Genomic DNA, 17,661 nt, shown 5'->3' with positions numbered 1-17,661 from the left:
TCCATATGTAACGGGTAACTGTCAGAAAGATGGAGGCATACTGGTCTGTTGTCACCAAGAGTAGCAATCATTTTCATCCCTATCTAGATCTGCAAATATGGCGACCATAAAGTCCAATCAGACCCTTGAACTCATTAGTTTTAATGGCATGCGTTAAATCGGTTTGAGACGACTGAGCACTTGAATACTGCCCGCTCAGGAGTCCGATGGTCCTTGCTATTCATTGCGGCATCTTCATTTTGCATTGTTCCCTGTTTTATTAATTGTATTTGCTTTTTTGACATTCCATGGAAATCCTTCTGTAATTGTTTATTAAGATCCATTTTGTTTGCACTTTTCCCCGTTCCTTCTAATGTGCACTATGTATATAGAAGATGTAAAATATATAAATACACCTTGCTCCCTCAGGGAATTACTCATCCATCTCGCTAGGCTGTCACATTGGAGAAGATGCCAGAAAGGGGCAGTCATGATCCTGCAATTAAACTTTTTCGTAAAGGGAAAAAAAAATGTCAGTTATCCTTCATTGCACCGATGAAATTCTACCCTGGATGTTGTCCAGATGATGTAGTCTCACGTTGTTGGCAGTGTTAATGCAAAGATTTTATTTTTCTTTGTGGGTTGACGTTCAGAATTTCTAAGCAGATGATCCACAGAACTAGAAAAACGATAGAAAATAAGCTAGCAGAAAAGCCTAGTCCAGCACAGTATGGAGGCAGTTGATTTTATTTGGCTGGCTCTACATTGACTACTATTATTTGTGTCATTTGGTGCCAGAGGGTGTTCTCTTCCAAATGCAATACCTATGTAAAGGTGGAAATGATTTGCATTGATTTAAGTCTGACAATACATAGTTATCCATTTGTACACAATGGGACCTGCCAACAGTGTGTACATGCACATCGCAGACTCCACTGACTTTTTCATTGTTATACCCTATGATAAGTGGTGCCCAGAAGCTGCTCATCTTCTCATAAAAATCATATATGTGTTAAATGGAGTGGGCATGTTAAAGGGGTTGTCTGGAAGTAAGATATTGATGACTTATCCTCAGGATAGGTCATCAGTATCTGAATGGTGGGTCTTGGACACCCGACACTATTTGAAGAGGCTGCAATGCTCCAGTGATAGCATGCCAAGGACAGTGGGGTACATTGTATAGCTGCTGTGCTTGCTGTTGGAGCCAACATCCATTCCCTTGGCCATGTGACCAATGACCGTGATATCACTGGCCTAGGAGGAGGCCGCAGTGTTCACCGGGGCACCGCAGCTTCACCACAGCCGATCAGAGGGGTACCCGGAGTCAGACCCCCTACCAGTTAGATACTGATGACCTTTACACGGGCCGAGAATCCTAAAGATAATCGCTAACGAGCGTTCCTATGATGTAAATGCACTGCCATTTACCGAATGAACGACCAAAACGCTCGTTCGTTGAGTAATTGATTCATTTGTGCACAGACAAAAATTGTTGTTTGTCGACAGCAGATAGTTCTGCGAAAGGGTCCATTCACACATCCGTGTGTGTTTTGCGGATCCGCAAAACACGGACAGCGGCAATGTGCGTTCCGCATTTTGCGGACTGCACATTGCCGCCACTAAGAGAATATGCCTATTCTTGTCCGCTATTGCGAGCAAGAATAGGACATGTTCTGTTTTTTTAGAAATGTATGGGTCCGCAATTCCGTTCCGCAAAATGCGGAATGGAGTGTGAATGGAGCCTAAACATGATCTGCTGCCAGCGAACAACGGGTCAGTATGGGGAAGAGCGATGGCATTAGCGATTTCCCCTCCCTATACTCTGGAGGAGATTGCTGCATGTATATGCACTGGTCTCCATCAGCGAGAAACGTTTCCTTCCTGACAATCTGCCGCTCTGTCGTCCCGTGTAAAGGGACCTTTGGAATCTATATGGAAGTTTAGTTTCAACTTGCAGGAAGATGTCTGCTCAGTCTTTGGATAGACATTGGGTTGGGAAAGTAGGTGCATAGCAAGTGTGAATGCATCAAATATTCCATACGTTGTCATCATTTTTGATGAGGAAATCCACCTCAATTTATCTTCTGTTCTGTCATGCATATGTCAGCAGGTAACATTAGGCCTCTTTCACACGAGCGTGTCCTGATAAGGTCCGGATGCGTTGTGGCAAACCCACGCGAGTAGGTTCGCAATTGCAGTCAGTTTTGACTGCGATTGCGTTCCGTTGTTCAGTTTTTATCGTGCAAAATGTGGTGCAATGCGTTTTTCACACGTATGATAAAAAACTGAATACAGAATGCATAGTACAATAGGGCTGGAGGGGTTAAAAAAAAATAAAAAATCATTTAACTCACCTTAATCCACTTGTTCGCGCAGCCGGCATCTCTTCTGTCTTGTTCTGTGAGGAATAGGACCTTTGATGACGTCAGTACACTCATCACATGGTCCGTCACATGATCCATCACCATGGTGATGGACCATGTGATAAACACAGTGACGTCATCAAAGGTCCTATTCCTCACAGAACAAGACAGAAGAGATGCCGGCTGCGCGAACAAGTGGGTTAAGGCGAGTTAAATTATTTTTAATTTTTTTAACCCCTCTAGCCCTATTGTACTATGCATTCTGTATTCAGAATGCTATTATTTTCCCTTATAACCATGTTATAAGAGAAAATAATAATGATCGGGTCTCCATCCCGGGCTCCTAGCAACCGTGCGTGAAAATCGCACCGCATCCGGACTTGCTTGCGGATGCTTGCGATTTTCACGCAACCCCATTCACTTCTATGGGGCCTGCGTTGCGTGAAAAACGCACAAAATAGAGCTTGCTGCGATTTTCAGGCAACGCACAAGTGATGCGTGAAAATCACTGCTCATGTGCACAGCCCCATAGAAATGAATGGGTCCAGATTCAGTGCGGGTGCAATGCGTTCAACTCACGCATTGCACCCGCGCGGAAAACTCGCCCATGTGAAAGGGGCCTTAGGGACGGTCCCCCGTCAATACTCTACCAAAAGGCTGATAAAGCCTGAGGAGCAGCTCATGGCTGTGATAGCTCAGACCTTGCCCTCCAATGTGGAGTCCACCTGAATAGATCTGGCTTACTTTTTCAGACATGCAACACACCGAGAGGATTCCAATATTTAAGTGACAGATTCCCTTTGGTCGATTCTCCCTCTTCTGACTGGAATGTAGCACCCTCACATAAAGCCACTGAAACATACTAAAATTAGCAGTGTTAACATTGTAGATAGTTTGATTTTATTGTCCAGCGGTTTATTCCGTTTTTTTTTTGTTCATTATCTTTCTGCATCTAAACCCATTTTATGTCTACAAGTATATATCAATCTATACATATGAACATAAGAAGTCCACTCGGAGAGCTTATCCAGCCATAAATAACTGAATGTTGAAGCAATAAATCTACGTTGTCTTTATCTCTTGAAAATACACTGGCATGTTCAAATCTCTTCTGCTCTTTGTGTCAATATGAAATATGGTTTTGTCTTGGATGGTTTTTAGTCTTGTGCAATAATAGTGTATTTTATTTTTAGAAATATTTTTTGGAAACTGGACAGATGAGTACAGAATCAGATGATAGGCAGTACAGAGTGTGGCTGTCCAGACAGGATCCCATACAATGCATTGCTTGACTTGTACAATATTGTTTAAGGTATTGGTGACAAATAGGATATTTGATAAGTTTTTAAGCTAAACCATGTATTGTGAATACACTATATTCTCCCTTTGAAAATGTATTTGAGACATTATTTTTATACATTTTGAATCAACCCTAGAAGTATTAAGGACCAAATGTAAAATATTCTCTAAGCCTTGGTAGAAATCATGTCTAATAACAGTGAGGTTAAAGGCATGATGAAAAGCTTTCTGTGCCCTCAGATTATTACATTTATGACTATTATTACAGTGGTATTTCTGTCGAAGAGCTGATCTGGATCAGCGGTCTGAATGTCCATTCACGTAGTTATATAGATCAGGCCCACCAGGTATAATTTCAGTGCAGCGGCTTATAAGCAGAAGGCTTAGTTTCCAGAGCTGTTCCCTCTATTTTGTGTTATAATGCATGTTCTGCTGACGTGGCCAGCCATACCTCTAAATGACTTACAAGTACGATTATGTTCACACTACTGAACCACTACATGGTGAGGATAGAGATCCATGGTACTGAAGGCATACAGCTGGGAGCAAAGGAAGCACTGCAGATTTAGTCACTTAGCCTGTGAGAGTCTGTCTTTGTTTTCTACTTGGTAATGGTTAAGCATAACCAAACTGGTGGCCAACTTCTTCATACAGGAATCGTCAGCCATTACTTGAGATGGGTAAACTGATTTTGAAGTTTGATTCACCAACGTCTAGACCAGGCATCCTCCAGCTGTTGTAAAACTACAACTCCCACAATGCCCTGCTGTAGGCTGATACCGGTAGTCTGTTCGGGCATGCTGGGAGTTGTGGTTTTGCAAAAGCTGGGGGGCCGCAGTTTGAGGATGCCTGGTCCAGACATTTGTGACTAGGCCATCTCTTGCAGTGGGGAAAGACTACATTCCCATATTGTGAATTACTTTACTTATTTCTAGCAGTCTTAGGACACCCAAAAGAGTCATCAATTAATGTCTGTTCTCACACATTTAACAGGTCTGACCAAGTAGTTTAGAGGGAAGGTGTCATCAGAAAATGACCTATTGTTTAAATCACGTTTTTATGTTAAACTTTTTTTTAATTTTTATTATTTTAGTGACTTATCAGAAATTTTCCATGGCCTTAACAGATCCTAAAATCATGCAATTTACACACTAGGCTATGCAGAGGTCAGGAGACTAGGCTATGCAGAGGTCAGGAGGGAGAAGATAAACTGTAATATCAACTAGTGTGACTAGTGGATCTTGTGTTATCTATACATAGGTGATATCTGTCATTTTAATCCTACCTGTGATGACAATGAGGTGAATACTGAAAAGTGAGGCTACTTTCACACTGGCGTTTCTGGGTCCGCTTGTGAGATCCGTTTCAGGGCTCTCACAAGCGGGCCAAAACGGATCAGTTCAGCCCCAATGCATTCTGGATGGTTTGGCTGCGTTTGGTCTCCGTTGTGTTTTTAAGCCGCTCACTAAAACGCAGCGTGCAGCGTTTTGGTGTCCGCCTGACGATGCGGAGCCAAACGGGTCTGTCCTGACTTACAATGTAAGTCAATGGGGACGGATCAGTTTTTCACTGACACAATATGGTGCAATTGAAAACGGATCCGCCTCCCATTGACTTTCAATGTAAGTCAAGACTGATCCGTTTTGACTTAGACTTTTTTTTAGAATGAAAAATGCAAACGGCTCCGTTATGAACGGATACAAGCGTTTGCATTATCGGTGCGAATCTGTCTGTGCAGATACCGGACGGATCCGCCCCGAATGCCAGTGTGAAAGTAGCCTTACCTGTACAGAACAGGAAGTCTCAACGCATTATTAGACCTAATGTCCAGTGAGAAAAGTGGACATTTTTAGCTATTTTCATATAGCTAGTGACATGAAACATTTAAAAAACCACCACCACAAATTCTAAAAAAAAATAACAATAGGTCATTTTCTGATGACACATTCCTTTTAAATGAAAGTTCATCCTAATCTGTCTTCTGCCATTGACAGAGAAGAAAGGATTATCGAGAGTCGAGCTTAGATACCCCCCATTATTATAATTCAGGTGCTACAGAGCTTCAAGTACTGTGTCCTTTTGACATTCCTCTGATCTTTCCATACCTCCTTGTATTGTCCATAATGCTGACATTGGAATGTGCATTGTAGTCCCATAGATTTCAATAGGAGTACCATTGTTTGGACATAGATAAACTGAAGGGGCATAGTGGTACAGCCAGTTCATTATAGCATTTCGTGGGGTCTCATCCTACCCCGCTTAACCTGTCCTAAAAATATACTTGAACCTTCCCCTTTGGAATAACTCAAACCAGCTAATGAATAGACCCTGAGCTACCACTGACGGCACTTTCCTTGCCTCATGTTACCATATCACATCAATATATACTTGAATCAAATGCGTTCTTTGCCAGTGACCAGTTAAGTAAACTAGGATTGAACTACTGACCATAGCACAGATCATTGTAAACCACTCACTGAGGAGTGAATTGACCAAATGCTAGGCCAGGTTTGTGGACATTTTTGTATTACAAAATTAGACTTTTTCGTACAAAGAGTATGCACCATAGCAAAGATCGATGCATATATTTTAATTACGGTAAAACAAATCTTTTGTGTGCTGGAAATAAAGGCCTAATAATCATGCAGTCCAATGAATATACTATGTACATGCAATCTGTACTCTGGCAATATACAGGCTCTTTGTATCTACACATTCTACGTTTCTACTCAGTGACACTATATCTTTGTTTGACTCGCTTTCTGTAAAATGTTTGCCGGCTAAACTTTGCAGGCATCCTTGGCAGATACCGAGGGTATTACTCTCACTATATGCTGTTAAATGACATTTAAGTATACTCTGTTATAGGCTTGATGGAGCCTGATCTGTTAATTCTTTGTGTTCTTCTTGTGTGGTGCTAGCTTATGGTACATATTTTGTGATCAAAATTTAAGATCCCAGTTTTTTGGGTCTGTTCATTTTTGGCTGACTATATAAATATATACATAAATATATATTTATAGATATATATATAACAAAACTCTGCACCTATCTGGCAGGTATCTGTATCAGACACTGAGTCCAGGGTATTCTCTAAATACAATCAAACTGTAAATTATTCTGCAATAAATTTAATCAGGAGCTGACGCTTGTGTCCGTGTTGGTTTGTAACCTCTCCTCTTCTTTACGTGGATACCACCCAACTTTTGGACAGTCAAAAAAGGACACCATCAGAACTGCAGCCGCAAGGGATAGGTAAGGTGGGTATAAATTATTACGTTATTTTTTAGACCATGTGCAGCCCCTGGGACAGCTTTTTCTTTTTTTACTGGAATACATCTCATCTGATTACATTTTAAATTGCACCAAATAATGAAAAAAATATTTAAGGTGAGGTCATATACTGGGAGAAACCAGTTCATTAAGTGTATTAATGCACATTTATTTCCCAGGTCAAAAAGAGGGAAATTTAAAAAGGTACCTAATCCTTCATACAAAGCACATAAGGCGATCTACACCTTCCCCCTGCATCGGCTCTGCTCTGCGTTTGCAGCATGTGGAGTAAGAATCCATAGAAATGATATAGGATCCGTACTCCACATGCTGGAGAAGCAGATCAGAGCCAATGCAAGCAGAAGGTGCGGATAGCTTTGAGAGGCGCCGCTGTACCTTCCGTGCTTTGCGTGAAAGTTTAGGAGCAAGACGGACAGAGGGACTTGGATTAGATGGACATTTAGGAGGCATGCATTCTGAAGATTCCAGCAAACAGGACAACACGTAGCGCCAAAGACATATAACATTAGAACAGCATAACGCATTTAATAATAAATGCTGGTTTGTACGTGTACATTATTTAGAATAAAAACAAATTGGTACAGATGACCCCGGAAAAGTCTGGTCTTGCTTACCTACTAGCTTTCTTCCATCTTGTACTTTTTCCTAATATAAATTTGGTAGATTAGGATTAACAATTGGTGGGCTCACCTATCAGCAAAACAATGGAAAAACGTAAAGTTGAATGCAAAAATATCTTCTATAGCACAAGAACAGTGGTCGGCAACCTTTTCAGATGAAGAGCTCAGTGCGCCGCGCAATACAAGAAAGTATTTGAGAGAAACCAAATAATCAGTTTAATTTACCATTCAGTGTGACCATTGTCCCTGACTTTCATTGCAAAGGCGATCCAGATGTGGTTCATAGGAGGTGACCTTCAACTGGACTGAGGCCTCAGAATGGCCAGCGGTAAGCCTGCTCCCCGAGGATGGCGTTCATGTGATCTGCTCACAAAAATTTGTCCATCCAAAGACAGCATTGCAAATGCCATTTTCTTCAGAGGTTTCCACCTTTTTGGTAAAAGTGCCTTCCAACAAATATATGGATGCATAATTAAACATGTCAGTTCTCCTTTGAATCAACTTAAAGAGGACCTTTCATGTTTTTTTTTTTAGTTTAGATAAATACCTTTCCTTGCGGAGTACCCCCCTCTGATGGTGCCACCCTGGTTTTTTTTATAGTTCCTACGCCGCGCAGTTTTCCCACTAAGTATGTTAATACTGAGCATCGGTACAGGGAGGAGGGGACGCCAGGGTTTCTCAATGGGTGTCTCCTTCTCCCTGGCTGTGCCGCGATCCAATCACAGCGGAGATCATCACAGCCAGGGAGAAGGTGAGCTTTTTTTTCTCCCTGGCTGTGACGCTCTCGGCTGTGATTGGACAGCTCACAGCCAGGGAGAAGGAGACGCCCACTGAGAAACCCTGGTGTCTCCTCCTCCCTGTACCGATGCTCAGTATTAACATACTGAGCGGGAAAACTGCAGGAGGGCACAGCGGGGCGTAGATGTTGGAAAAAATAAATAATTCACAGATTATCCCTCATAAAACATAACCTTTATTAGGATTATTATTATTATTATTAAAACTTCCCAGGAAAAACAACACAAAACACAAATTAGACACTGTTATCACGGTCAGATATAGTTTGGTGGATGGTTTTGTAGGCAGAGTAGAGATGAAGCACTCGGGCTCTATCCCTATGTTTGACCGTGAGACTATATGCCCTGACTACAAAGACAGAATAGCCGCCCCGATAGGGATGCCTTAGGATGTCCCTGACTCGGGATCAGCTACAATGATGGCCTAACACTAAATATATGACCAGACTAGCATACGTACAAAAAATAATAAAAAACCAAAATTGTGCACTTGTGAAATCAAAATGTGAACACAGTTAATAAATACCAAAAATACTGCAACTAAAGCTTAAATGGTACAACCATACAATCAAAGTGGTCCATCCATCTGTGGTTAAGATGGTTGTTGGTAAAATATTATATATATAAGAGATCAAATCTCTTTAAATATGGTCCCAAGTTCCAACGCCTTTCGTCCTGTTCAATCTAGGGCTCATCAGGGGACAGAAAAAGGCAGTACATCACAATCGGTGTCACCAACACAGATCTAGTGCAAGTCAATCATGCCCCAGGTGTCAGAACATTGACGATAACAGCTGGGTACATAATCACTATATGTCCAGATTCCAATCTGGATCACATTGTTTATGTAAGCTAGTTAATTGCTGAATAAATATTGTTTATACTGATTATAAGCTGATTACATATCGATCAACGTCACAAGGATGAGGCTGACTACAATTGCACTCCCTACGACATCAACAATGCAATTATCCCACCAGTGTGACCACAAATGTGACTATATGAGACCTAATGAGCTCTCTAAGTTGAAAACATAGATATAAACAAATATAGAGTTGGTCACATATATTTCTTCAGCTCTCCATTGAAAGTATAAAGGCCTGATCCAGTACTCATTTAATAGTAAATACTAGATATCAATCTTATGGGGTGTTACCCCACAAGCCGCAGCGTACCACAGCTAGAACCTAGTTATAAAATAATAGATGCAAGTTGTAAAACCAGGTAGCGGTTAGTGTAGATTATTTATGATTATTATACACTATTAAACGGTCAGCGATAGACATATGCAGTAACAGTCACATGCATTCGCACTGTACAGAGAGGACCGCTAATAACATAACTATGTGGTACTGGTCTCGGCCGGTATGGCCGGTTACTTGCGTGCCACCAGAGCTAGATGTATGCTGTCACAGCAGGAGACCTTCAGACGGGGTCTGACATGATGTAGCACGGACGCCAGGATTGCGGTAAAGTCAGCATACCATATCAGTACCCCCCGTACCCCGCAGGGAAAGGTATTTATCTAAACTAAAAAAAATCATGAAAAGTCCTCTTTAAGTAACCATTATATGGGGAACTCCCTACCAACCATACACTTACTGACAAAGATGGGGGAGAACTGTCCCCCACCACTGTTAGTACAGTGCCTTGCAAATGAATTCACCCCCCTTTTTTCATGTTTTGGGGCCTCACAACCTGGAATTAACATGGATCGTTTGAGGATTTGCATAATTTAATTTGCAGAACATGCCTACAACTTTGAATAACAGAAAAAGTCAATGTGCATAACTATTCACCCCTTAAAGTCAATACTTTGTAGAGTCACCTTTTGTGGCAATCACGGCTCCAAGTCGCTTTGGATAAGTCTCTATGAGCTTGCCACATCTTACCACTGGGATTTTTGCCCATTCCTCCTTGCAAAACTGCCCCAGCTCCTTCAAGTTGGATAGTTTGCGCTTGTGAACAGCAATATTTAAGTCTGACCACAGATTTTCTATTGGATTGAGATCTGGGCTTTGACTAGGCCATTCAAACACATTTAGATGTTTCCCCTTAAACCACTCAAGTGTTGCTTTAGCAGTGTGTCTGGGGTCATTGTCCTGCTGGAAGGTGAACCTCCGTCCTAGCCTCAAATAACGCACAGAGTGGGACAGGTTTTGCTCAAGAATATCCCTGTATTTAGCACCATCCATCTTTCCCTCAACTCTGACCAGTTTCCCGATCCCGGCTGCTGAAAAACATCCCCACAGCATGATGCTGCCGTCACCATGTTTCACTGTGGGGATGGTGTTCTTTGGGTGATGTGATGTGTTGGGTTTGTGCCAGATAGCGTTTTCTTTGATGGACGAAAAGTTAAATTTTAGTCTCATCAGACCAGAGCACCTTCCCCATACATTTTGGGAGTCTCCCACGTGCCTTTTCACAAACTCACAATGTGCCTTTATGTTTTTAGCTGAAAGTAATGGCTTTCTTCTGGTCACTCTGCCATAAAGCCCAACTCTCTGGAGCGTACGGCTTATTGTCGTCCTATGTACAGATACTCCAGTCTCTGCTGAGGAACTCTGCAACTCCTCCAGGGTTACATTAGGTCTCTGTGCTGCCTCTCAGATTAATGCCCTCCATGCCCGGTCCGTGAGATTTGGTGGGCGGCAGTCTCTTGGCAGGTTTGCTGTTGTGCCATGTTCTTTCCATTCGGTTATGAGAGATTTGATGGTGCTCCTGGGGATCATCAAGGATTTGGATTTTTTTTATAACCAACTATTGTGTTCTGATCCATCACAAAATTCAGATTCAAAACATTAAAATTAAGGCTGTAATGTAACAAAAAAGTCAAGGTGAATACCTTTGCAAGGCACTGTAGGTGCCTGGTTAGTGAGCAGTCCACCATATACTGATGTCCCATACACTGGTTACCCCCCACAGTAAGTTGGCATGTAGGTCACATGCAGGCTCACCACCCTAACCACATCCCTAAATAGTCACAATGCTTCCTCCCATCCCTCAGGCTCTCCATCATCCTTCCACTCACCTCCACCTGGGTTGGAGAAGTGGGTATGCCAGAGCTGATTAATATTCAGTGTTTACTGTCAAACAACCTGCAGGAGACTGCCGGCCAGCACAGTAATAATATGCATATTGTGCCCCCACCTAACCAGCCAAACCCCATACCAGCAACAGCCCCTGTTTAAAGGTGCCGCACAGCCATTAACAATAAAGACCAACTATACAGTGGGGTCTTCATTATTAAATGAAAGGACGCTGAGGGCTAATTGGCTACGTGATTCTTCACCACAGCATGGCCGGTCTGTGTGACCATACCCTAGGACAGTGATGTCGAACCTTTTAGAGACCTAGTGCCCAAACTGCAACCCAAAACCCTCTTATTTATTGCATAGTGCCAACACGGCAATTTAACCAGAATACTACAGTCCTATAGTATACATTCCATGTACTTTTTCACTTATCTATAATAGCCTGCCTACATTCAGTGCCCTGCCTGTGCTGTTCATAGTGCGCCCTGCGCTGATGAATGCCAGGAGAAGTCTAAGGCATTTGGTACACTGTAGACTTTTTCCAGGGGCGGGTGCCCGCAGAGAGGGCTCTGAGTGCCGCCTCTAGCACCCGTGCCATAGGTTCGCCACCACTGCCCTAGGAGGAGTGATAAATTACCCCCAAACGTCCACAAGATGTTTTCGTGATTGTTCGTGCATATGTAAGTTTTTTGCCACTTTTTAATATCTAAAGAAATTTCACCCCTACTTAGGCATAAAAAACAGCTTAGAATACTATGCAAGGATTACAAAGGCCACATGAAAAAAAATAAAGCCCTTTAGGGGAGTAAGACAGAACAGGCAAAAAGAAGCACATAATAAACTGCAAATAAATCTGGAAATGATGCTACAAGATGCCGCCCCAATAAAGTACACCCACAAAGTTTCACCATATGGTGAATATGTAATGTAAGTAAAGCTACTTTCACACTCGCATTTTGGTTTTCCGTTTGAGAGATGCGTTCAGGGCTCTCACAAGCGGTCCAAAACGGATCAGTTTTACCCTAATGCATTTTGAATAGATAAGGATCCGCTTAGAATGCATCAGTTTGCCTCCGATCAGTCTCCATTCCACTTTGGAGGCAGACACCAAAACGCTGCCTGCAGCGTTTTGCTGTCCGCTTGACGAAACTGAGCCAAACAGATCCGTCCTGGCACACAATGTAAGTCAATGGGGACAGATCCGTTTTCTCTGACACAATCTGGCACAATAGAAAACTGATCCATCTCCCATTGACTTTCAGTGGAGTTCATGACGGATCCGTCTTGGCTGTTACAGATAATACAACCAGATCCGTTCTGAACAGATGCATGTGGTTGTATTATTGTAACGGATCCATTTTTGCAGATCCATGACGGATCCGCCCAAAACGTAAGTGTGAAAGTAGCCTAAGACATTAATACAAAAAAAAGTTGCTTGAAAATTTGTGACCTATTAAGAATGTTTTATATTTCTGCATACGTTTGACCTAAAACTAGATCAGACTTTCACAAAAGTCCTAAAAGTAGATAAAGATAACCAAATCAAACAAATGAGTCCAAATATTCGACTTGGTCAATTTTTTATTGAGGCAAACGATCCAATATCACATTCCTGTGAGTGGCAAAAGTAGGTGAACCTTTAGGGCTGTTTCACCCGAGCGAGTCCATTGCGGGAATCACGCTCCCTGTGTGAGTGTGATCCTCCGCTCTGGACTTGCAGGAGCGCACGGCATTATCATGATTAATAATGCTATGTGTCTCTGCATGGCCTTTTTTCCACAGAATCATAGTGACATAAAGCTGTCAGTATTATTCTGTAGATATAAGGTCAAGCAGAGACACATAGCATTATAAATCATGATAATGCCATGCGCTCCTGCGAGTCCAGAGCAGAGGATCACACTCACACAGGGAGCATGATTCCCGCAATGGACTCGCTCGTGTGAAACAGCCCTTAGGGTGAAGTTTTTTGGTAAAGTTATTGAAGCCAAAACCAGACATAGATTGAAAAAAGTGGAGAAGTTGTAATACTTTCTCTTCTGTTATGATCCATACCTGATTTTGGCTTCAAAAACTGCATCACAAAGCCTGACCATATGGCACCACCCTTAGGATTACCAGATAATTTGTAGGTAAAATTGGAGTCAGGTAATTTCAATCTAAAGGATGACATTCAGGTGTGAGTGAGCAACCTGATTTATTTAAAGAACAGGAATCTATCAAAGTCTTATCTTTGCAACACGTTTGTGGACGTGTATCATGGCATGAACAAAGAAGATTTCTGAGGACCTTAGAAGAAGAGTTGTTGATGCTCATCAGGCTGGAAAAGGTATCTAAACCATCTCTAAAGAGTTTGGACTCCACCCACTCCATTATAGAGAGGCCTATATAAACTATTGGGGCACTATAGAGGGGTCTATGATAACAACTGGTGCACTATAGAAGAGTCTATATCAACTACTGGGGCACTACAGAGGGGTCTATATTAACTACTGGTGGCACTATAGAGGGGCCTATATCAACTACTGGGACACTATAGAGGAGCTTTATTACTGCTGGGCTGCTATAGAGGGGCCTATATTAACTATTGGAGCACTATAGAGGGACCATTATTAACTCATGGGGGCACTATAGAGGAGCCTATATTAAGTATTGGGGCACTATAGAGGGCTTATATCAATTACTAGGACACTATAGAGGAGCCTTTATTAACTATTGGGGCACTATAGAGGGGCCTATATTACTGCTGGGGCACTATAAAGGGGCCTATATTAACTATTGGGGCACTATAGTGGAGCCTATATCAAACGGGTTGTCTGGGCTTCCAATACTGATGACCTATCCTCCGGATAGGTCATCAATAGGGATGAGCGAATTGACTTCGGATGTATTGGCTCCTATGAGCTGAAGCTATTACTTTGCGAAGTCTCGCGAGACTTCGGGGGAATAACTTCAAAAATGGATTTCTACTGTAAAAAACAATTTCCAGAACTTGGGTTCGGTTCCAAGGTACCACTTGGAACCGAACCCGAGTTCGGGAAATAGTTTTTTACATTAGAAACCGATTTATGAAGTTATTACCCGAAGTCTCGCAAGACTTCGCAAAGTAATTACTTCTGCTCATCAGAGCGAATAAATTCTAAGATTGTACGGAGTACAGTATTGAAACAAGGTTTTATGCAAATCGACTTCGGATGTTTCATCTGAAGTCGATTCGCTCATCCCTAGTCATCAATATCAGATTGGTGGCGGTACGACACCCAGCACCCTCGCCGATCAGCTGTATGAAGGAAAGGTGTGCGTAGTGTGCACGTGCAGTCTCCCGTCTCTCTTCCTGTTAGCTGCTGCTTTGTCATAGACGTAACAGCAGCAGGAAAAGAGATGGGAGACAGCACAAACACACTGCGTGCGCCGTCTCCTCATACAGCTGATCGCGGGGGTGCCGGGTGTCGGATATAGTGGAGCCTATATTAACTACTAGGGCACTATAGAGCGGCATATAATAACTACTGGGGGCACTAAAAAAGGGGCCTTATTACCACTGGGGGCACTATAGAGGGATATATAGTAGCTACTGGGGCACAATAGAGGGGCCTATATTAACTACTGGGGACACTATAAAGGGGCCTATATTAACTACTGGGGCACTATAGATGAGCCTATATCGACTACTGGGTCACTATAGAGAGGCCTATATTAACTCCTAGGGGCACCATAGAGGGACCTATGATAACTATTGGGGGACACTATAAAGGGGCCTTATTACCACTGGGGGCACTATAGAGGGACCTATATTAACTCCTAGGGGCACCATAGAGAGGCCTATGATAACTACTGGGGGACACTATAAAGGGGCCTTATTACTACTAGGGAGTGGGACACTATAGAGGAACATATAATAACTACTGGGGCACTATCGAGAGGCATATATCAACTACTGGGGCAATGTGGATCTTCCATTGAAGCGGGTGAAATCCACACAAAATAAACATAAACATAATTGGCATGCTGCAGATTTCAAAATTCACACAGCAGGTAATTTCCACATGCTAAAAAAAAACTGATTTGTCTAATTTAATTTACTTTGCTGGTACTGTATTATGCTGCAGTTTTTCTGCACAAGAATCTGCGCAGCAAAACTAGCATAATCCGCAACGTGTGCTGGTACCCTTGGAGTTGTAGGATGTTTCCTGTGATGCTGACTATGATCTATGTATTTTGAAACTTTAAAAGGCTATATATGGGTAGAAACCATTAACTGGCAGCTTCTCAGTATTAGTGCCGGATAGTGTGCTGGCCCAAACCACTGAAGTGAAGACCTGTTCGGTGCATGCTACTGGTAAGTAGGCCAAGACTAATTCTGCTCAAGGTAAAATACTATACTTGTCAGTGAAAGCTGCCAGAAAAACAACTTTACTTAGAACTACTTCTGAGAGAAAGAAGCATTGTAATATTGCAGATGGTTGAGGACTGTGAGGACAGTGCTTGGACGGTAACGTACACATATGGCTTTGGACTTTACTGCCCGTGGTCTGGGTTTATTGCTTCTGGCGCCTGCTATGAACTGGCCATACAATCTAGGATTGCACCCCACAGAATGGCCATTGCAGATAAAGTACAGACTAAGGCCTCATTCCTACGTCCATGATGAAATCCTTGATAAGATGGTCCATGATTTATCCGTGAAGATTTCTGTGAGGAATCCGTGTGTGGTCCACAAATGCCATTTTTCTCTTTCCGTGTTCCACGGACCACTGCACAGCTGAAGATTAAAGGGGTTGTCTCACTTCAGAAAAGTACATTTATCCTGTAGAGAAAGTTAATACATGGCACTTACTAATGTATTGTGATTGTCCATATTGTCTCCTTTGCTGGCTTGATTCATTTTTCCATCACAATACACTGCTCGTTTCCATGGTTATGACCACCCTGCAATCCATCAGTGGTGGCCATGCTTGCACCCGATGCCTAGGAGGCCACTCAAACCCTCTTGATGGCCACAGGCCGGGTACATAATGAGCTGATGCTCAACGGCCACAGGTGCCCTCCTAAACTCAACTGTATTACCGTCTTCATGTATCCTGTGCTGCACTGTGGTATTTGGTTCTGCTGGGGCGGTATTCTGTGCTGCACTGTGGTATTTGGTTCTGCTGGGGCGGTATTCTGTGCTGCACTGTGGTATTTGGTTCTGCTGGGGCGGTATTCTGCGCTGCACTGTGGTATTTAGTTCTGCTGGGGCGGTATTCTGCGCTGCACTGTGGTATTTGGTTCTGCTGGGGCAGTATTCTGTGCTGCACTGTGGTATTTGGTTCTGCTGGGGCGGTATTCTGTGCTGCACTGTGGTATTTGGTTCTGCTGGGGCGGTATTCTGCGCTGCACTGTGGTATTTGGTTCTGCTGGGGCGGTATTCTGTGCTGCACTGTGGTATTTGGTTCTGCTGGGGCAGTATTCTGTGCTGCACTGTGGTATTTGGTTCTGCTGGGGCGGTATTCTGTGCCGCACTGTGGTATTTGGTTCTGCTGGGGCGGTATTCTGTGCCGCACTGTGGTATTTGGTTCTGCTGGGGCGGTATTCTGTGCCGCACTGTGGTATTTGGTTCTGCTGGGGCGATATTCTGTGCCACACTGTGGTATTTGGTTCTGTTGGGGCGGTATTCTGTGCCGCACTGTGGTATTTGGTTCTGCTGGGGCGGTATTCTGTGCCGCACTGTGGTATTTGGTTCTGCTGGGGCGGTATTCTGTGCCACACTGTGGTATTTGGTTCTGCTGGGGCGGTATTCTGTGCCGCACTGTGGTATTTGGTTCTGCTGGGGCGGTATTCTGTGCTGCACTGTGGTATTTGGTTCTGCTGAGGCCGTATTCTGTGCCACACTGTGGTATTTGGTTCTGCTGGGGCGGTATTCTGTGCTGCACTGTGGTATTTGGTTCTGCTGGGGCGGTATTCTGCGCTGCACTGTGGTATTTAGTTCTGCTGGGGCAGTATTCTGTGCCGCACTGTGGTATTTGGTTCTGCTGGGGCGGTATTCTGTGCTGCACTGTGGTATTTGGTTCTGCTGGGGCGGTATTCTGTGCTGCACTGTGGTATTTGGTTCTGCTGGGGCGGTATTCTGTGCTGCACTGTGGTATTTGGTTCTGCTGGGGCGGTATTCTGTGCTGCACTATGGTATTTGGTTCTGCTGGGGCGGTATTCTGTGCTGCACTGTGGTATTTGGTTCTGCTGGGGCGGTATTCTGTGCTGCACTGTGGTATTTGGTTCTGTTGGGGCGGTATTCTGT

Source organism: Bufo gargarizans, chromosome 2 (genome assembly GCF_014858855.1).
Source record: "Bufo gargarizans isolate SCDJY-AF-19 chromosome 2, ASM1485885v1, whole genome shotgun sequence".
Taxonomy (NCBI): Eukaryota; Metazoa; Chordata; class Amphibia; order Anura; family Bufonidae; genus Bufo; species Bufo gargarizans.
This window is presented reverse-complemented; position numbering follows the sequence as displayed.